General features: G+C 44.7%; 2 non-coding genes across 2 annotated transcripts; one reads left to right on the top strand and one right to left on the bottom strand.

The window, feature by feature from the left end:
- The first annotated feature begins 11,135 nt into the window (after window positions 1–11,135).
- TRNAL-CAA (transfer RNA leucine (anticodon CAA)) lies at window positions 11,136–11,245 on the top strand. The gene is made up of 2 exons: window positions 11,136–11,173; window positions 11,200–11,245. It is a non-coding gene; the product is annotated as a tRNA-Leu (tRNA).
- Window positions 11,246–19,807: 8,562 nt separating this feature from the next.
- On the bottom strand, window positions 19,808–19,880 carry TRNAR-UCG (transfer RNA arginine (anticodon UCG)). Its single transcript has one exon. It is a non-coding gene; the product is annotated as a tRNA-Arg (tRNA).
- Between the last annotated feature and the right edge of the window lie 3,211 nt (window positions 19,881–23,091).

Raw genomic sequence — 23,091 nt, 5'->3', positions numbered from 1 at the left:
AGGTCATGCTTTAAGAAGTGCATTTGCAAAAGGGCCTAGGTTCAGAGTGTTCATACAGCTCCTTGACAATGGTAATAGATCAATAGAGTACCACGAGTAGATGATATTTCCAGAGGAAGCCATAGCACCTCAATATATCTTGTCAGGATTGCCGAGTGGTCTAAGGCGCCAGATTCAAGAGCTGTTTCTTCACATTGTGTGGGTGTTCTGGTCTCCAAATGGCGGCGTGGGTTCAAATCCCACTTCTGACAATCTGTTTACACATTTAGCTTGAACTACAATCACCACTCCCGCTGTGTTTTCATGCTACCATGTCACCGACAAAAAAACATGAAAAAAAATCTAAAAACTTTGCACATCCTACATAAAGATCAAATTCTTGAGGAAAATCTGCTAGACCATGCTGTTAAATCTGTCATTTAAAGTGCAACTTTAGTCAGAAAAGTAAGTCCTGCTTACGGTTGTCCCATTTTGCATATATACTCATGTAAAACATTAAAAAATATGGTTCTATACACTTTGAAATCCAGTAATACGCTGTTTCAACCTGCTCTGCACATACTCAGTTGCTCTCCCATTTTAGGCATATTTAAGTTATCACACCAGCCATTTGATGATTTGATAGTTTGGTTGAGAACACAAGCAAATGGGACAGTTATCAATCCCGGGATTCCAGGCATGTAACTGTGTTTTGAAACCCTTAAATCAATTGGTTTACTTCCACTTTATGATTTACTTCTGTTTGGAGGCTCTGGACTTCAGCAAATTGGAAGCCTCCAGCAAGAAGCACGTTGTTATGGCTAAAGCAAGAATTTACAAGTGAAGGTCACAGGAAGGAACTGGAAAGCAGCATAGAAAACGACCACGAAGGGACTCGAACCCTCAATCTTCTGATCCGAAGTCAGACGCCTTATCCATTAGGCCATGCGGTCTGCCACAAGGACATGATTCTGGTTTGTGGCGCCCGGATCAACCAAACACTCGAAGATCACCTGGGACATCTTCTACTTTTTTTGCTCAAGGAGATTTGGTAGAAAGGATCTGAAATGTATGACTTGGTGCAAGGTCATGCTTTAAGAAGTGCATTTGCAAAAGGGCCTAGGTTCAGAGTGTTCATACAGCTCCTCGACAATGGTAATAGATCAATAGAGTACCACGAGTAGATGATATTTCCAGAGGAAGCCAAAGTACTTCAATGTATCTTGTCAGGATGGCAGAGTGGTCTAAGGCGCCAGACTCAAGAGCTGTTTCTTCACATTGTGTAGGTGTTCTGGTCTCCAAATGGAGGCGTGGGTTCAAATCCCACTTCTGACAATCTGTTTACACATTTAGCTTGAACTACAATCACCACTCCCGCTGTTTTCATGCTACCATGTCACCGACAAAAAAACATGAAAAAAAATCCAAAAACTTTGCACATCCTACATAAAGATTAAATTCTTGAGGAAAATCTGCTAGACCATGCTGTTAAATCTGTCATTTAAAGTGCAACTTTAGTCAGAAAAGTAAGTCCTGCTACATCTCTTCCGGTTGTCCCATTTTGCATATATACTCATGTAAAACATTAAAAAATATGGTTCTATACACTTTGAAATCCAGTAATACGCTGTTTCAACCTGCTCTGCACATACTCAGTTGCTCTCCCATTTTAGGCATATTTAAGTTATGACACCAGCCATTTGATGATTTGATAGTTTGGTTGAGAACACAAGCAAATGGGACAGTTATCAATCCCGGGATTCCAGGCATGTAACTGTGTTTTGAAACCCTTAAATCAATTGGTTTACTTCCACTTTATGATTTACTTCTGTTTGGAGGCTCTGGGCTTCAGCAAATTGGAAGCCTCCAGCAAGAAGCACGTTGTTATGGCTAAAGCAAGAATTTACGAGTGAAGGTCACAGGAAGGAACTGGAAAGCAGCATAGAAAACAACCACGAAGGGACTCGAACCCTCAATCTTCTGATCCGAAGTCAGACACCTTATCCATTAGGCCATGCGGTCTGCCACAAGGACATGATTCTGGTTTGTGGCGCCCGGATCAACCAAACACTCGAAGATCACCTGGGACATCTTCTACTTTTTTTGCTCAAGGAGATTTGGTAGAAAGGATCTGAAATGTATGACTTGGTGCAAGGTCATGCTTTAAGAAGTGCATTTGCGGGGGGCGTGTCCTGACGTTAATGGCGGTGGACGTGTATCTCTATAGCTCCCTGCACCCACCGAAAAATCCACCGCCATCCGCATTAAATCAAGTACGACTGGACATCATTTGACCACCATCGGATGTAGAACAACAAGCCGCTCCTCCCTGGGCAACAATTTTGAGCGCTATCGCTCCACAGACGCCTGTAATCCATTGCTGGGGATTCCTCATAGCCGCCGCCATCTTGCTCTCGCGGGGCCTCCCGCGGGGTTCGCACACTGCATCCTCCTACAGGTAAGGGACGACCATCTGTCCCCCTTTGCTGGCTTCTACGCGCCCCGCGGGGGATCCGGTGGCCGCCCAGCGTTTTTCTGATCCTCGGGGTGCCGTGGCTGGTCCCGGCCTGGCGCGGCGTAGTCGGGCCTGAGGATCCCCGGCCTTTCCTGAGGCGGCGGTCCGGGGGAGCGATCGGCGGCAAGCCCAGCCTTATTTGGACGTTCATCGGTCCTCCCCAACACTCCATCCTGCCTATATACATAGCTCTGTGGCCACCCTAGTCCTCCACAACCCCGGGAGTTCTACTGCCAGCCCTGGCCTGTTGAGGCCTAATCAGGCCTGAAGATCCCCGGCCTTTCCTGAAGCGGCCACCCAGGGAAGTGCTCCACAGCCAGCCTAGCCCTTTCTTGTGGCCATAGTCTTTAACCATAACTGCCCAGACATCTATTATATGGTCCACAAACAGAAGCTCAGAACAGGGCTTGCTACCCCTACAGTCAAAGCACCCCTGAGTCAACAGGCACCCCAGGCTTGGTTTATTGAGGCACCCTCTCCATCTCAGGGACCCCCAGACTCAAGTGAATATAAATTGTCTTTATGAATCAGCCCTGACTATTCTACGGAGAGTGCCACAATTCCCTCAGATTGACCTGCCTCCACCTCAACAACAGATCCTTTCTCTATTTTTAAAACCACTTTTTTTTGTTTTGTTTTTTTGATGGGGAGCATGCGCGGCATGGAAAGGGGCGGCCGCACCTAAAGAGAACTCCGGCATCCACGGGGCTTTCAGCCACAATCCTGGGGCTATAAACACCAGAAAACGCTCATTTTTTACACACCCCCTACGATAAGTCTTTGTGCATGCCTAATTCGCAGAAAGGGAGACGTGGGAGCCACCAGAAGTCCCGTTCTCTATACCCTCTCAGATCACAAACCCCAGGAAACATGGCAAAAAATGGCGCCGACCGCGGTCTTCCTTCATCTGCTACCTTCCCTCATACTACAGAGCCTCTGCAACTAGACTCAGCTCCTGCAAACAGTGAGTACAATCCACTTTCAAAAGCAGAACTGGATGCTAGCTTAGAAGCATTATATACTAAACTACACTCCAACTTTCAAACTGAGATACAAAAATCTACAAACACACTGTCCCAAGAGATAGCAGCCATAGGAACGCATACAGACCTGTTAGAAAACAAACATGATGAGCTGGCAATCGCCTTTAATGATCTCTCAAGAGAACATGAAACACTTTCTTCTGCATTCTCACAGTTACAGGCGCAAGTAGAAGATTTGGACAATCGGAACAGAAGAAACAATCTTAGAATCAGAGGCGCTCCAGAATCGATCACAGATTTAATCGCCTATTGCACTAAACTATTCCAATCCCTGCTTCCTGACCAGGACCCTATCTCCTTTAAATGTGACCGAATTCACCGCGCTCTGAGGGCTAAACCTCCACCGGACAAACCCCCCAGAAACATTGAAATAATGCGGGCAGCACGTGGGATCAGGAACGTCACTTTGGATGGGATACAACTGCAACTCTTTCCAGACATCTCCCAAGCAACGCTGGACAGACGCAGAAATATGAAGGAGATTACATCGGCTCTCTTCTCAGCCAGAATCAGATATAGATGGGGCTTTCCCTTTAAGCTGATAATCCCTCATAATGGCACCACATATATAGCTACCAACATATCAGAAGGAAGAGACATCCTAACCAAACTAGGCCTCCTGGATCCCAGCAACATTCCTCGCACCCCAGCTACTCCACGTCCTGCTCCAATATGGAACACTCCAGCATCAAGGAGAGAGGGTCGCAGAGTGAGACATGAAAGCGCACAACGGGACTAATGGTCTCCCCTCTCTTACGTGAAGATTGACTAAACATTTTTTACGGGTATACCATTCTACCTCCAACAAGCAGAAATTTTTCCTTTTTTTTTTCTCTTCTTTTTTGTATTTTCAAACTTTATTAACTTTAATAATTTTTCCCTTTTTCCATCTAATGTTTGTTTTCGTTTTTTCTTTTTTTTTCTTTTATTTATTTTTTTTTTTTTTTATCATATATGTTCTCCTTTTTCTCCTCCGCACACTCTGCCCAACAATACAAAGGTTGTTACCCCAGATTTCATAGTGTTCAGAGCTATTTTCAATACTACATTTAGTAGTTAGATTGATTTTTTCACAAAAGTCACTTATATTTATGTTTTTTTTACCAAAGCTCTGGTTTACCCAATACTGACATCTTGTGTCTGTTTAGGGGAACTGCGGAACCTCTGACAGATAAGGCTGAACACATTAGGTTTGCTCTTTTTAAATTAATAAGAGAACCTCATCACTCACACTTTTTCCCTTATTTAGCTTTATTTAAACCTTCTTTTAGCACTTAAGCTTACTCTCCGCATATATACATATTTTTTTTTCTAATTTTTATTATTTTCCCTTTTAATTTCTGTCTACACTTTTTTCATATATTCTTGTTTTTTCCCTATATATATGCAGCCTAGTAACATAAAGGTTGATATCCTAGATTTTATAATGAGCAAAGTTGTTCTCAATACTACATGTATTAGCTATACCTGATTTTACAAATACCACTTATTTATACAGGTTCTTTTCTACCAGAGCCCGGCTTTACCTGTTGCTGCCATCCTGTGGTTATTTAGAGGTGCTGCGGAGCCTTTGATAGATTTTTGCTGAATATACTGTTTGTCCTATTTAAATCATCAAGAATACCTCTCCACTTACCCCCCCCCCCTTTTTTTTTTTTCTTCTCATCTCTTCTCCACCCTGTCCTTCATTTAATTTTTATTTAAGCTTTTTTGCATTCTGGCTTACTCTTTACTTTTACATACAATTTTTTATTTATTTTATTTATTTATTTTTCTTTTTTCTCTCTTTCTCATTTTCACTACTTACACCCGTTTCTTACAGGCAACACAAAATTATATATCACTTTTAACCAAAGTGGCTGCCCCGCTCTATGCCGTCATGATTTACCCCCACTCAGTTACTATGTTCTCCCTACACATAGGGACTTCTCAATTATTACCCTATTTTGATTTCAAAGTTTATACATTCAGATATATTATACTGTTTTTGGTTCTTTTTTGTAATTTTCTTACACTGAGTTTTAGACTGGTTGGTCTAAACAAATTTCTCTGTCGGTTGAGGAACCTTTTTTTTCTCAACCCCTTACAACTTTTTTTTTAATTATTATTATCATTAAGTCCATTGTTATTACTCTGGTTATTATTACAGGTTCACATTTGGCAAAACCGAAAATCTACTGAATCATTTCTGGAATATTCTCCGCTTTGCGGAAGGCGTCCAAAAGTAGCTCCTTAGTCTGGAAGAAATGGACTCGCAATAGTACATCTCTCGGGACTTCTTGCGGCAAGAAGGAGGGTTTGGGAACTCTGTGAATCCTATCTATCTTCAGATCTAATGGGGACAATGATGGCGCTACAGCATGGAATAGGTCTGTGGCATAGGACTGGAGCTGTTGCGTCGTGACAGTTTCCAGTATGCCCCTTATTTTCAAATTGTTCCTGCGGGAACGGTCCTCGAGGTCTGCTAATTTCGCTTGTATTTTAGAAATAGAGTCCTGCTGGGACATATGGGAGTCAACAAGCGCATTGAAAGATACCGTAACATCACTCATCTGTGTTTCAACTTGATGCACCCTGCCCCCCAATTCAGTGATTTCAGCTCTACATTGTTGGAGGCACGTCAACATATCTGACTGCAGCGATGATCTAAGTGACATGAGCATTTCTTTGAGTGTAATATCCGAAATTGATTGCCCTGTAGTTGGAAACATAGCAATTGGGTCCGCTGGGGTGTTTGAGCCTGAGTCCTTGTCATGGGCACCACTCACCTCCATGTCCAGGGCCGAGTATTTATTGCGATGTGCAGGGATATCTGGATCCAGCCTGGGCTTGGATTTCGCCGGGCTTCTCGTTGTGGGTGAGTCACATGGAGAGGTACTGCCACTGCTCCGTGCAGCGTGCATAGTGTGTTCGGCATCTGCGTACCTCTCCTTCTCCTTCCGCAGCACTTCCGGTCCAGAAGGTGGCACTGGAGCGCTTGAGGCTTGCCTGTGATTATGTCTCTCGCCGCCATTTTCCTGTGGTCCGCGGGAGACAGCCGGAAAAAAGTCCGGTAATTTGTGCATTTTCTCCGCCGCGCGGAGCTTCTTCTTCATGTCCCCGGGACCCCTCGCTACTACGGCGGATTGTCAAGCCGAGGCGGCAATTCCGGCGTGCGACCGAGCGGCGATAATTCGGTGGTTCCCCATCAGCCGAGCGGAGCTCTAAGCACTTGCGGCCATCATGTTCGGCGGTCGCCACGCCCCCTACTGAATCATTTCTAATGTTTTTGTTTAATTATAGATATGGTACAATTTTTCTATTAAGCCTAGATATGCATAGTTTAAGAAGAAAAATATTGACTAATTCATCATACGCATTAATACTCCCAATCACGCTTCATTATTGGTGGTATGAGTTCACCGAATACTTTGCATTACCCTTACTTACAGCTGATCCCAAGACCCATAAAAAATTACAATGACTATTACAATAGTATCACATAATGTTCAGGGCTTCAACTCCCCAAACAAAAGGAAAAAAGCTTTCGTTCAATATAAAAAACTCAATGCAAAAATAGTAATGTTACAAGAAACTCATTTCATGAAGGACAATCACCCTACCTTTTTCCATAAAACATTCAATCAATCTTTTTACACAACCTCCTCCTCCAAGACCAAAGGAGTTGCTATTTTTTTACACCATTCCTTCCCACTAGAAGTTCAACAGGTTTACAAGGATCCAGACAGTAGGTTTATAATCATCAAAGGCTCCCTCTCAGGTAGAGATATCACAATTGCTAATATATACGCCTCTAGCGACGCCCAATCCACTTTTTTCCTACAATTTTTCAATACACTTCAACAATTTCACTCACCACATATTATCTTAGGAGGAGACTTTAACTCAGTCCCCCAACCCAATCTCGACCGCAGCAGACAAAACCCAAATTCTAAATCTTTCTCCAAAACAACCACCTCACACATTAATGACTTACAGCTGATTGATTCCTGGAGAGCACTGAATATAGGTGCACGAGAGTACACTTTTTACTCTCACCCACATGACTCTTATTCCCGGATTGACCACATACTATGTACCCCAATAATTCTAGCTAATGCAAAAGACACCACTATACTTCCCTGCTCTTGGTCAGATCACCATATTGTCACATTTAGTACCCAATTTATTGGCTTAACCCCCACCCCCTACTCATGGAGACTCAACGAATCTCTACTAACAGATCCCACCCACCAACATGAAATTGAAACGGAAATAAAAGAATATTTTTCATTAAACTCAACACCAGATATTTCCCCATCTACGCTTTGGATGGCACACAAAGCAGTTCTAAGAGGTCACCTTATCAAACGTGCAGCTCAAAGTAACAGACTGAAATGGTAAAAAATCCATGCTATCACTAAAGACCTTAACAAATTATACAAAGTCCATACAAACACTCATGACCCTGACATCTTTAATATGATATCCCAAAAACGTAACGAACTGGATTCCATATTAACGTTTAAAGCCGAAAAGGCACTTAGATGGTCGAAGGCTAAATTTTTCTTATCTAGCAACAATTACTCCACAATGTTTGCACGTAAGCTTAACCAATCCATCAAGCCTACACATGTTTATAAACTCAAAAATGATTCCAATCAAATAATCACTCATCCACAAGAAGTACTCTCCATTTTCAGGAATTTTTACTCTAATTTGCTGTCAACCCCATCCTCACCTATCCCTCCCACATCACTCTCTTGGTTAGACAACCTTCCCTTTCCCAAACTTACACAAACACAATTAGATACTTTAAATGCGCCATGCACAGAAGAGGAATTACCAACAATTAAATCCCTCAAAAAAAATTCCGCCCCAGGTCCTGACGGATTCTCCTCCTTCTATTACAAACAATTCCACCAAGTATTAATACCATATTTAATAAAGCTATATAATAATGTTCTAAAAGGGAACCACTTCCCAGAAGAGATGTTACATGCAAATATGTCACTCATTCCGAAACCAAATAAAGACCATACATTACCACAGAACTACAGACCAATCTCAGTAATAAACAATGATCTTAAAATATTCAGTCGAATCATGTCAAATAGATTGGCTTTAATAATCCCCTCCTTAATTTCTCCCTTTCAATCAGGCTTCATCCCAGGCAGACAAATCACGGACAATATAAGATTGGTTACAAATGTTGTTCAAGATGCCAATATTAACTCCAAATCAGTTCTCCTGCTTAGTCTGGACATTAACAAAGCTTTTGATAGTGTATCATGGAACTTTCTAGATATAATTTTAGATAAATACGGTTTTAAAGGGGAATTTACACATGCATTCCATGCACTATACCATAACCCATCCACCAGAATTAGACTACCAGGTTGTAATTCAGATTTTTTTAATGTAGGGAGAGGCACTCGGCAAGGCTGTCCCCTTTCCCCATTACTTTTCGCTTTAGCGATAGAACCTTTAGCAACAGCTATTCTACTAAACCCTGACATCAAAGGCTATACTACAAATAACAACACATATAAATTAAGTATGTATGCAGATGACATGATCCTTTTTCTTACACAACCAAATATTTCTCTACCGAACCTGCTTCAAACACTTAACACCTTTGCGTCTCTATCAGGGCTAACAGTAAACGTTTCCAAGTCTGTAGGTATGCCGATTAATATCCCGCCATCTCAATTAGATACCCTACGCTCTACATTCAATTTTTCCTGGTCACTAGAATCACTTCCCTACTTGGGCATTTTCCTTACCCCAACATCAATGATTTATATTCCAAAAATTATATACCTTTAATTAATAAAATAAGATCTACCCTCAAAATGTGGAAATCGTTTAAAATTTCATTCTTAGGCAGAATCACGGCAGTTAAAATGACCATTCTACCAAAAATGTTATATCTATTTAGAGCAATACCAATCAGACTAAATAAAATAATGATTTCAAGATTCCAGACAATTATTAATAAATATGTATGGCTGGACACCCACCCACGCCTACCCAGACTGGTGTTATATAAACCACAGAGAAACGGAGGATTAGGCCTTCCGGACTTTTGGTTATACTATCTGTCTGCAAGATGGGCGCAAATGGCCCAATAGCATATTCACAACTCTAAGATACCATGGGTCAGATTTGAACAAGAGTCTATCAAACCACTATCTATCTCTGGTATTCTCTGGGGCAACAAAATCCCAATAAACACTATCGAAGCTCTCAACCAAATAGTCGCACACTCTTATCGCTTATGGACTTTACACAATAAAAAATTCAATCTTATTTCTAGATCCCCACCCCACGCTTCCTTTGTAGGAGACCCAAGATCCCCACAGAACGACAATGATATGGTGGACTTGTCATGGTGGATCAATCATAATTTGACCTCCCTTAAGAACTTTATAGAAAATAACAATTTCTCCTCATTTGCATCTCTTAAATCAAAACATCAGATCCCAAATACAGAATTCTGTGGATATCTGCAGATTAGACATTTTTTCAATACATATTTCCAAACAACAAATCCCCCTCCCCCCTCGTTTTTTGAAAATATCTGCCTTAAAACACCAAGGAATCCCGGACTCATCTCAGAATTATATCATAACCTTCTCAGTCACACTGAAATTACCAAACTCCCATACATGACCAAATGGGAACAGGAAACAAATCTCTTGCTTTCTTCTCACGACTGGGACATTTGTATTAGCAATCTACACAAATGCACGAGATCAATCACAGTCAAAGAGACAGCACTAAAATTATTTACCAGATGGTACTATACCCCAGTAAAATTACATTCAATATACCCCATAACACCTAATACATGCTTCAGAGGCTGTAATTCCCTGGGCTCATTCTCACATATCTTCTGGGATTGTTCCAAAATTACATACATATGGACACAGTTAGAAAATTTTGCCTCAGTGATCTCAAATAAAAACATAAAACTAACCCTACAGAATTGCCTCCTATATGCCCCTATCCCCTCTCTTTCCACTTACAATATGAGATTGATTCATACAATATGTGTCGCAATTCATTGGCTAATTGCTTTTCATTGGAAATCGCTTTCCGTCCCCTTGGATCACCTCAAAATCAGAATTAATAACATTAATCTGATGGAAAAGATATTCCATACCACACAGAATTCCACACATTTATATAGAAATAAATGGGATCCCTGGTTTAACCACTCTACCTCCTTTTTTAATACTCCCTGAAATCGGGTCTCTTATACATGATTGTCTACGGTTTACTGCACTATTATGGCTCTAGCCCATCACCTTACCAAATGAAAACACAAACTATTGCAATATATATGCACTGTATCTTGTAAAAAATTTAGTATCTATGGCGATTTTCTATGTTTGTCTTGATATACATTGCATTTATTATATTATATCTATGCTTACTCCCTGTACTTTCTCTATGTACCAAATAAAAATCGTTTGTAATCAAAAAAGAAGTGCATTTGCAAAAGGGCCTAGGTTCAGAGTGTTCATACAGCTCCTTGACAATGGTAATAGATCAATAGAGTACCACGAGTAGATGATATTTCCAGAGGAAGCCAAAGTCCCTCAACGTATCTTGTCAGGATGGCCGAGTGGTCTAAGGCGCCAGACTCAAGAGCTGTTTCTTCACATTGTGTGGGTGTTCTGGTCTCCAAATGGAGGCGTGGGTTCAAATCCCACTTCTGACAATCTGTTTACACATTTAGCTTGAACTACAATCACCACTCCCGCTGTGTTTTCATGCTACCATGTCACCGACAAAAAAACATTTAAAAAATCCAAAAACTTTGCACATCCTACATAAAGATCAAATTCTTGAGGAAAATCTGCTAGACCATGCTGTTAAATCTGTCATTTAAAGTGAAACTTTAGTCAGAAAAGTAAGTCCTGCTACATCTCTTCCGGTTGTCCCATTTTGCATATATACTCATGTAAAACATTAAAAAATATGGTTCTATACCCTTTGAAATCCAGTAATACGCTGTTTCAACCTGCTCTGCACATACTCAGTTGCTCTCCCATTTTAGGCATATTTAAGTTATGACACCAGCCATTTGATGATTTGATAGTTTGGTTGAGAACACAAGCAAATGGGACAGTTATCAATCCCGGGATTCCAGGAATATAACTGTGTTTTGAAACCCTTAAATCAATTGGTTTACTTCCACTTTATGATTTACTTCTGTTTGGAGGCTCTGGGCTTCAGCAGATTGGAAGCCTCCAGCAAAAAGCACGTTGTTATGGGTAAAGCAAGAATTTACGAGTGAAGGTCACAGGAAGGAACTGGAAAGCAGCATAGAAAGCGACCACAAAGGGACTCGAACCCTCGATCTTCCGATCCGAAGTCAGACGCCTTATCCATTAGGCCACGCGTTCTACCACAAGGACATGATACCGGTTTGTGGCACCCGGATCAACCAAACACTCGAAGATCACCTGGGACATCTTCTACTTTTTTTGCTCAAGGAGATTTGGTAGAAAGGATCTGAAATGTATGACTTGGTGCAAGGTCATGCTTTAAGAAGTGCATTTGCAAAAGGGCCTAGGTTCAGAGTGTTCATACAGCTCCTTGACAATGGTAATAGATCAATAGAGTACCACGAGTAGATGATATTTCCAGAGGAAGCCATAGCACCTCAATGTATCTTGTCAGGATGGCTGAGTGGTCTAAGGCACCAGACACAAGAGCTGTTTCTTCACATTGTGTGGGTTTTCTGGTCTCCAAATGGAGGCGTGGGTTCAAATCCCACTTCTGACAATCTGTTTACACATTTAGCTTGAACTACAATCACCACTCCCGCTGTGTTTTCATGCTACCATGTCACCGACAAAAAACATTTAAAAAATCCAAAAACTTTGCACATCCTACATAAAGATCAAATTCTTGAGGAAAATCTGCTAGACCATGCTGTTAAATCTGTAATTTAAAGTGCAACTTTAGGAGTGCGCATGCGCGAGAGCTCCGACATGGCCGCCTGAGCCACGAGCTCCGCACCACCCCGGACCCCCGATCCACCTGACGCCGCTCTCAGCGCAGGGAGCTTCCCCCCAGATACTAACCCGAACGTGGGAAAGGTCGGAGCACAATAGCGGATGCCTGGCCCCCCCGCAAGACGAGATCTAGGGCCGCATTTCAACCGTTCAGTGGGGAGAGGGTGTACCAAGATGGCCGCCGCCACCTCAGCTACACAGACACTTGCGGCCTACATGGACAAACCGCCAGAACACAGGCAAGTGCTGACCCCGGCCACACTGTCCTACTCTCAGGTGGCACAGAGTGGCTCCCAACGCAGACATAAACCACCCGACGATCCCTGCTCGCCACAGGTTCCGTCACCTGCTTCAACCGAATCTCTCATAGGCCACCACATGGAGGAATTCCCTCCTTCCCCAGAGGGCCCAGCCACACCGCAGCCACAGGGACCTGCATCCCCGAACTTCTCCCTGACAGACATTTCCACTCTCCAAGCGAATCTTTTCTCCAAATTCTCGGAATTACTTGAAAGGGGGCTAGCTAATACTGCTACTCAGATTACTAATAACATTAAATCTGACTTTGCCAATCTGGGATCCAGAATTGAGGCCATAGAAAACAAAATGGACACTACGGTCTCCATGTCCAACCAAAATGAAGCCCATATTAAAACTATCCAGGATCAACTTGACGTTGCCACTGCAAGAATCGACGACCTTGAGAATAGGTCCAGGAGATACAGCTTCCGAATCCGTGGCCTGCCGGAGTCCATTGCTGACATCCCCCTTACGGTACGGGACATCATTTCCCAATTGGCCCCGCAAATTCCGCCGCAACGTCTGGACCTAGACAGGGCGCACCGGTCCTTAGGGCCCCCCAGAAAGGATGGCTCCCCCAGGGATGTTATTGTGAAACCCCATTACTATACAACTAAAGAAGAAGTGATGCGCCAATCCAGATCGCAACCAGACCTCCAATTTCAGGGTCATCGTATACAGATTTTCGCAGATCTGGCTCCCTCCACCATACAAAAGAGAAGGGCTCTCAAACCACTCCTGCTGGTGCTCAACCAGCAAGACATAAAATACCGATGGACTTTCCCGTTTGCAGCGAAGTTCTCCCTCAACGGAAAATCTTACTCCTTTTCCAATATGACGGATGGAGAAAAACTCTTTTTACACTTGAAGTTGATTTCCCAGGAGCTCCCCATGGACTTCTCTTCTTCTTCTGCCGGGTCAGCCAAGAGACCCCCCCCCCCCGTCCAGCCCAGTCTCCCCACTCTGGCTTAACGGCCGCACCAAGAAGAGCAAGGACGGAGGCCCCCCCTGAAAGATGTCTACTGAGAAGCCGGCTTCTTCGTTACTTTTCCCAACCTCGAGTGGACTTCCTCGGGCAATAGCCGACTCGATGGACGGAGGGATAACCTCCTACCTCACGGTTTAATTGACTTTTTCCTCCTTGTACATTTTTGATTTTTTTTCACTCGGTTTTTTTTTTCTCTCATGGGGATGGCCTCTAGGCAGTTTAGCGGGTTCGTCCCCCTATACCCCCACAGCGGTATGATTTCATCTAGGCTCTGGATACATCTCCCTGGTGGCCACTGGGTTGTTTGGGAAGAGTCCCTCTGCCCGCCTCTGGGACCAGGCCTACCTTTGGCCTGCTCCCCTAGGCCCGAGCAGACCCTCTTTTCATTATTGGGCCTTTGGTGTTCTTAAGTCTACATGGTCTTTTTAGGTTAATGGGTCTACAAATCCCCAGACTCCCCCTCCCCCTCCTCTGGTCCCCGCTGATCCTTAATTTGTTGGCTTGGGGGCGGGGGGTGGGTATGGTTTCTTCGGACCAATAGATCGGGGGAGGGTAGTAGTTTTTCCCCTCATTTCACTGTCTCCTCGCCATGGCCTCAGATTTCTGAACCTTGGGTTTGGACCTAGCCGGGCCCGGTTGGGTCTTCTCCCCATACGACAGTTGCTCTCCAGAAGCATCCGGGGTCCAACAGTTGGCAGGATATTGCTGCTCTCAATATTATAGCGTTCAGTTCTTAAGTTTTACACTGTTTCATATAGTTTTCAGTTAGGGTCCGGGGTGGGCCCAATGTGCTCTCACCCATCTCATAGAGGTAGTTTACCCCTCTTTGGCATGGGCCTTTGGACGATCCTCGGGATCGCCCATAATATTCTTGTTGGAGGTGGGTGGGTTCTCTCGCACCGGCCCTACACCAGTCTTCGTAGAAGACATGTTTCTATGTTTTATGTCTCCCTTCCCTTCCCCTCCTCATGTTCTCTCCTTCTCTTCCCCCAAGCATGTCCGCAGACGAATAGAGCAATTGGTTCTGGGGCCATCCTTGATTTCGGCATCAGACTGGAGGCTTCGGTCCGGAGTGTCATCACCCAAAGGGTAAGTGGATGTATTTGGTTGATCATCTCCCCTCTCTGTCCTAATGGCTAACACTCCCACTATTAACAGGGATCTGAGACTGGTCTCACACAATGTCCAAGGCCTAAATTCCCCCAGGAAGAGGAGAATAGCCTTCGAACGGTATAGAGCCCTTAAAATTGATGTCGTCCTGCTGCAGGAAACGCACTGACCTGTTCGATATAGACCTAAATTTATCCATTCCTCCTACCCCACGTTTTTCCTGGCGAATGCCCCTACAAAAACCAAGGGGGTTGCGATCCTCTTCTCTAGACACTGCAACTATACACATATTTCGGAATATAGGGACCCAGAGGGTAGATTCATCCTAGTGAAGGGAACGTTTGAAGGAATACTCTATTCCATAGTCTCATATTATGCTCCCAATAAGGGTCAAGCCAAATTCTTCAAATCTCTCTACTCGACATTGGGTCCGATGCTGGAAGGCAAAATTATCATGGGTGGGGACTCCAACGTAGCATTCGACCAGGGACTTGACAAGACTAAACCCACTAAAGATCAAGCGACGAGACCCTCAAAAATGAGCAGTAAAATTGCAAAATTCCTCCACTCTAAAAGTCTAGTGGATATCTGGAGGGAATTAAACCCTAAGAGTAAGGATTACACACACTATTCGTCCCCGCATCAGTCATATGCCAGGATCGATCACATCCTGATTCCCCCAACGCTAGTTCCTTTAGCCCTAAAAGCATCCATTATAGATTCCTCATGGTCGGACCACTCGTTGGTCCTTCTGTTCATCCGCAATGTCTTCACCAACAAAGGAGGAACACACTGGCGTCTAAACGAGTCTATCCTCAGTAACCCCATTCATGCCAAATGCATAGCCGACTCTATCAAGGACTACTTTTCCACCAACGCAACGGAAGGCATTTCCCCAGAAATTATTTGGGCGGCTCATAAAGTTACTATCAGAGGAGAACTGATTAAGCTCTCCTCCCACCTCAAAAAAGAACGACTGTTAGAAATCCGTGACCTAGAATCCAAGTTTGCGGATCTTAAAAGGGCGCATAAGCAACACCCTTCAAAGGCCTCGGCAGACCAACTAGACAACACCAGATTAGAACTTAACTTAAAACTCACCGCATCTGTAGAGAAACACATTAGATGGAGTGGGGCCAAATACTACATGCACAAAGATAAAATAGGAACTATGCTAGCACGTAAACTCACCCCTAAATCCAAATCGTTTGCCTTCCCCAAACTAAGACTGAACGGCCAACCCCCAACCTCCAACCCGACTAAGATCTTGAGGGCTTTTCAAGATTATTACGCCAAACTATATAGCCAAGACGCCACAGAGAAGGCCCCAGCAATGTCTGCCTTTTTTCAAGGCCTCAGACTGCCGTCCCTGACCACAGCACATAAAGACATTATGGAAGATTCCTTCTCGGAGGAAGAAGTTTTGGCAGTCATTAAGGCCTTGAAACCTGGTTCAGCCCCTGGCCCTGACGGACTATCTACACCTTACTATAGGACCTTTGGGGATATCTTAGCCCCGCACATGGCCAAATTTTTCAACTCCAAAACGGAGGGATCCCCCTTAGACCCACACCTCAACACTGCCTACATCACAGTAATTCCCAAACCCAACAAAAATCACGAAGAAGTGGAAAATTATCGGCCCATCTCCCTCATCAATAACGACCTCAAAATTCTAACCAAAATTTTAGCTAACCGCCTCTCTTCCTTTATTAAATATTACATTCACAAAGACCAAGTGGGCTTCATACCGGGCAGACAGGGACCTGACCAAATCAGAAGAGCGGTTGACATTGTCTCCCTCCTCCAATCTGGCTGGAACGGTAAACAAGCTCAGGAAGGGATGCTTCTATCCCTAGACCTACACAAGGCCTTTGATGCCATAGACTGGAAGTACATTTTCTTCCTTCTAGACAAATGGGGATTTGGTCCCCGCTTTAGAGGAATCCTGGGCTCGCTGTACTCTAATCTTACAGCCTTGATTCGCATACAGGGCCAGCACTCAGAACCACTAATAATAGCGAGGGGCACCCGGCAGGGCTGCCCGCTCTCCCCCCTAATCTTCGCAATGGCGATCGAGACCCTGGCCATTGCAATTCGCTCAAACCCTGACATACAAGGCGTCACGGACGGGACACGGGTACATTAATGCGGCCTTTTTGCCGATGACTTACTTCTTTTCCTTACTTCGCCGACAGTCTCCCTCCCCAATCTATGTAAACTCCTTCAAGATTTCTCAGTCGTCTCGGGTCTCACAGTTAATTACACTAAATCACATGCCCTGAATATCTCTCTCAGACATGAAACTAAATTGGCGCTGCAGAGCTCTTTCAAATTTAAATGGAGCGACTCCTCTATAGAATACCTGGGCATCAACCTAACTGCCAAGGTGGAACAGCTGTACGAAGCTAACTTCCCCCCCATTTATCAAAAACTTGAGGAGGATCTGGGACAATGGGAGAAGGGAGAGTTATCATGGTTGGGTAGGATACACTCCATTAAAATGACTTTGCTCCCGAGATTGTTATACCTCTTCAGGGCCATACCCATCAATATCAAACTGGATCACCTAAGGTCTTTCCAAGCAAAAATAAACAAATTTATATGGGGAGGGAGAGGCCATAGGATCCCCCAGCAGACCTTGTACACCCACAAATCGCAGGGAGGTTTGGGAGACTGCTCTGGTATTTTCAGGCAGCCAGAATAGCACAGCTATCAATAATTTACAATAGCTCTGAAAAACCAGACTGGGTTTCCCTGGAGAATCAAGCAGCCCCGGATTACACCATTGAATCTCTCCTCTGGTCCCCCCCAAGGCTCAGGCTCCCCATCCTCTCTCCGATTCTCTCTCAATCGCTTCGTCTATGGGACAGGTTGAAAAAATCCCCCCACCTTATCTCGCATCTAAAACCATTAGCTCAATTATTCAACAATCCAGACTTCCCACCGGGCCAGGAGCCCACGCCTTTTAGATGGTGGTTGGATAAGGGTCTATATCGAATAGGGCACTTTCTGGACGCTCGGGGCCCTATTACCCTGGGACATTGTGTGAACCATCTCGAGATGCCTCCTTCAGAACGCTTTAGGTTCTACCAAATCCGCCATTTCCTTCTATAGCTTTGGACGGGTAAGCAGGCCTCCTCAGGCTGCACTCCGTATGAATCATGGTGCGGACAAGCCACGGAACAGAGAGGGGCAGTCTCAGTGGTATACAAGGCCCTTGCTCATCAACCTAATAGATCCTCTTACATGACAGCTTGGGAGACTGAACTAGCACTTAGCATGACGGTAGAGCAGTGGCAGGCCTCCTTCTCCAGAGCCTTTAAAGGCATTAGAAATGTCTCACTAATTGAAGCCAATGTAAAGGTCCTTACCAGGTGGTACCTAACCCCCTCGAGACTCTCCCGAATGTTCCCCTCAGCTGACCCCAGCTGCTTCCGGGGATGCCACCTGATGGGGACCATGGCCCACATCTGGTGGGAATGCCCCAGAATTAGGCCTTTCTGGAAAAGAATCCTAGCCTTAATAAAGATTATCACTAACCATATCCTCCCGAGAAGCCCTGCCACTGCACTACTCAACGCTAATCTCCCTGGGATCCCGAAACATACTCGTAAACTAATTCAATTTATATTCCTGGGTGCCAAAATGACAATAGCCAAGGCTTGGAAACTCCCTAAAGTTTCCTTTGCAGCCGCCATTAAAAAAATTTCTTGGATAATGGTGCAAGAGAAACTTACCGGCATTCTTTTAGATTCCACGGCTCAGTTTGAGGCTACGTGGGAGCCTTGGGCTCAATATATGGGCATTTCACTTATTCCAGGAGCCTGACCCTAGTTCCCTGGACCACCCTCGACTTTGAAGGTTGCTCGACTGCGGACACGCCCCCTCCCCCTCCCCATCTCCCGCTTCCCACACCTCTCACCCCTTGTTTGTCGGTACAGAGTCTTGTTTTATTTTGTTATGTTGGGTTTTATTTTGTTGCCTCACTCCCCAGGACCCTTATGGCTCTCCTCTATTTTGCTTTTCATGTTATATAATACTGGAGAGATGAGGTGTGGGCACATCAGTCACACCACTAATGTAGTACCCCTCCTCCATGGTTATGGAGGTCTCTCACCTCTTGTAGAAAACGCCGGATGCCACGGGACTCCTTCCCCGCACAGTATGCTCCCAGTCGGGGTGCAGGGGAGGACTGACTAGTGACCCCCAGATTAACCCTCTATATGTCACAAGCAAGTGAGAAGGGTGACTATTCTGAAACGTGTTTATGTTTTATTTCCTTGTTGATGTCCTAAGCAACCTTTTAGGTATTCCTTACCAGTGACTTATACCTCCGACAAGTGAGCAAGATTACCTGTACTTTGCTGTTTTGTTTCTCTTTGATATGTAAAATCAATAAAATTTTTGAAAGTAAAGTGCAACTTTACTCAGAAAAGTAAGTCCTGCTACATCTCTTCCGGTTGTCCCATTTTGCATATATACTCATGTAAAACATTAAAAAATATGGTTCTATACCCTTTGAAATCCAGTAATACGCTGTTTCAACCTGCTCTGCACATACTCAGTTGCTCTCCCATTTTAGGCATATTTAAGTTATGACACCAGCCATTTGATGATTTGATAGTTTGGTTGAGAACACAAGCAAATGGGACAGTTATCAATCCCGGGATTCCAGGAATGTAACTGTGTTTTGAAACCCTTAAATCAATTGGTTTACTTCCACTTTATGATTTACTTCTGTTTGGAGGCTCTGGGCTTCAGCAAATTGGAAGCCTCCAGCAAGAAGCACGTTATTATGGGTAAAGCAAGAATTTACGAGTGAAGGTCACAGGAAGGAACTGCAAAGCAGCATAGAAAATGACCACGAAGGGACTCGAACCCTCAATCTTCTGATCCGAAGTCAGACGCCTTATCCATTAGGCCACGTGGTCTGCCACAAGGACATGATTCTGGTTTGTGGCGCCCGGATCAACCAAACACTCGAAGATCACCTGGGACATCTTCTACTTTTTTTGCTCAAGGAGATTTGGTATAAAGGATCTGAAATGTATGACTTGGTGCAAGGTCATGCTTTAAGAAGTGCATTTGCAAAAGGGCCTAGGTTCAGAGTGTTCATACAGCTCCTTGACAATGGTAATAGATCAATAGAGTACTACGAGTAGATGATATTTCCAGAGGAAGCCATAGCACCTCAATGTATCTTGTCAGGATGGCTGAGTGGTCTAAGGCGCCAGACTCAAGAGCTGTTTCTTCACATTGTGTGAGTGTTCTGGTCTCCAAATGGAGGCGTGGGTTCAAATCCCACTTCTGACAATCTGTTTACACATTTAGCTTGAACTACAATCACCACTCCCGCTGTGTTTTCATGTTACCATGTCACCGACAAAAAAACATGAAAAAAAATCCCAAAACTTTGCACATCCTACATAAAGATCAAATTCTTGAAGAAAATCTGCTAGACCATACTTTTAAATCTGTCATTTAAAGTGCAACTTTAGTCAGAAAAGTAAGTCCTGCTACATCTCTTCCGGTTGTCCCATTTTGCATATATACTCATGTAAAACATTAAAAAATATGGTTCTATACCCTTTGAAATCCAGTAATACGCTGTTTCAACCTGCTATGCACATACTCAGTTGCTCTCCCATTTTAGGCATATTTAAGTTATGACACCAGCCATTTGATGATTTGATAGTTTGGTTGAGAACACAAGCAAATGGGACAGTTATCAATCCCGGGATTCCAGGAATGTAACTGTGTTTTGAAACCCTTAAATCAATTGGTTTACTTCCACTTTATGATTTACTTCTGTTTGGAGGCTCTGGGCTTCAGCATGACCCATGCATTAGGGACATACCTCTCCGTACTTTTTTTTTTCCCCTTGTAATTACCCCTTCTTCCCTTCTAATGATTCCTATACCATTATTCTCTTAACTTTTACCTTCTACCCAAATAATCAGGCCACACAGGAGTTGGAGTATAAATGGCCATAGCAGCCTTTTATTAACACTCTTCAAACCAATAACTTAAATAACTTTATTATATATATATATATATATATATATATATATATATATATATATATATATATATATAAATATATATCAACTGTTTGGTAACGGTAATTTTAAAAGAACTCCCAGTCAGTTGGTCTTTGACGGTACCACGTTCCACCTTTTAAACATAACCTTTTTTTACCATTCCACTGCGGGACCACCTTTTCCATACCAGGCCTCCGGCCGTTTATAAGCCTGGAGACAACCACCTTCCCGCAATGCCACCAAATCCCGTATTCCAGCCTACCCTTCCGCTGGGATACACCAAAAGGGAGGGCCCATATCCCTATGAGCTCCCCCCCACATTTCCATCATCTGTTTCCTTTTGCCCCATCAAAGACCAAAAGACACCGCCACAGCCCGCAAGGATGACCCCCTTATCCTTAAGGGCCCCTCCACACCCGCAGGGCCCGTTCAATCCCATCTTGCAACCCCAACGCCCAAAGGTCAATGCCCACTGCCGACAGATGGACCCCATCCCCCCGAAGGTACATACCCACGTTAACCTCCAACTTCAAGTGGCGCGCCACTAAACCTCCATTACGTTTGATGAACCTCCCCAAAACCTTGTTAACTTTAATACGGGCTTTGTTAAGTCGGACCACAGACCGTGCCATCCGCCAGGCCGTGCGTGCTACAATGTCAGACCAGACTATGACCATACCCGGGAAATCCCTCCGAAGCATGAGAAAATCGCACTTCACGTCCGCTATTATCTCCCGAGTAGACCTAATCCCCAGGTCATTCCCCCCAACATGGAGAACCAGCACATCAGGGGGCTTATCCAGTCTGGCGTACCGGTGTATTTCAGGTATGACCCTACCCCACTTCATCCCCGGGATACCCAACCACCTGATGCAAGCCTCTCTACGCGGGATCCCCAACTGTCGTCCTTCCGGCCTGACATCTGCTCGCCTGGCACCCCAAAAAACATAGGAGTGTCCGAGAATCCAGACGAGGCGTGGTAAACCTCCATCTGAAACGACACAGACAAAAATCAACAACCCCCTTACACAAGCCCCCACTCACCCCCCGACACCGGAAAACAGCCTACACCAAGTGCGGCCGAACATAGGACCTGAAACGCCTGGACTCCCACCGCCCAATCCGTTTTACCGCAGCCTCGTCCAACCCGCATCTGGCAGCCTCTGTGGCCGCCCCGATGCGGAAGGAGTGCGAAGCAAACTGCGCCCCGTCGAACCCCCCCAACGTCAAACATTTTCTAAACACCACTATAAATTGGAATTTGGACAGGAAACTCCCATCCCGATGCACTAACAGTGGACCCTCCCCTTGTGGACGAAGCCTCATGAACTCCGTCACCGCCATCACCGGACAGATTTCTGAACCCGGCAATGCATACAACCAAACGTCCACACCCTTGCCCCTTCTGGTCCGTTTTAGACCTACGCAGTTTCAAACACACGCAACCCTCCCCCAATGCCACATCCTGACCCAAACCCCCCCCCCCCAACATTCTTCGCTGGACTGACCAGCTCACCCACCCGGAAAGCCCCGAAAAAGGCCAAGGAAAAAGCTGTTCGAAATAGCTGAGCTTCATAACCGGACGCATACAAACCCCCCAACTGCCGGCAAACCGCCTGCAAAATAACAAAAGTCACCGGCCTCCTTCCGTCCGTCTTCTGATTACCCTTCCTGTACCCCTTCAACGCCTGCCGTACCCAGAAATCTTTTGTCGCATCCGGTTCTCCCCGCAACTTAAACCAAAATGCCAGCGCCGCCAGCTTCCGTTCAATCCCAGAAACTGACCCTCGCCCCTCCATCTGCCTCACCACAAAATACAAAACCAACAGACTACTGTCCGCCCCCCTACCCCCCAGCCCGGCGTGCGCCAGCCGTGAAAACTCCAGCCACTCCCTCCAAACTTTACTGTACGCCGACCAAGTCGACTCGCTCACCGACCTCCTGATCCGTCCCGCGGCGATCCCAAAGCAATTGTCCAAAGCCATGCTGGGCAGGGGATCCCCTCTCTCGCCGCTCCCGGAGCCAAGTCCCGAAACCTCTGCCACTGAAATCGAGACAAGGCATCGGCCAGGTTATTCTCCACCCCCGGAATGTGTACGGC

This window comes from Lithobates pipiens, unplaced genomic scaffold (genome assembly GCF_037356315.1).
Source record: "Lithobates pipiens isolate NorthernLeopardFrog02 unplaced genomic scaffold, aLitPip1_a1.2 Scaffold_1, whole genome shotgun sequence".
NCBI classification, from domain to species: domain Eukaryota; kingdom Metazoa; phylum Chordata; class Amphibia; order Anura; family Ranidae; genus Lithobates; species Lithobates pipiens.
This window is presented reverse-complemented; position numbering and strand designations above follow the sequence as displayed.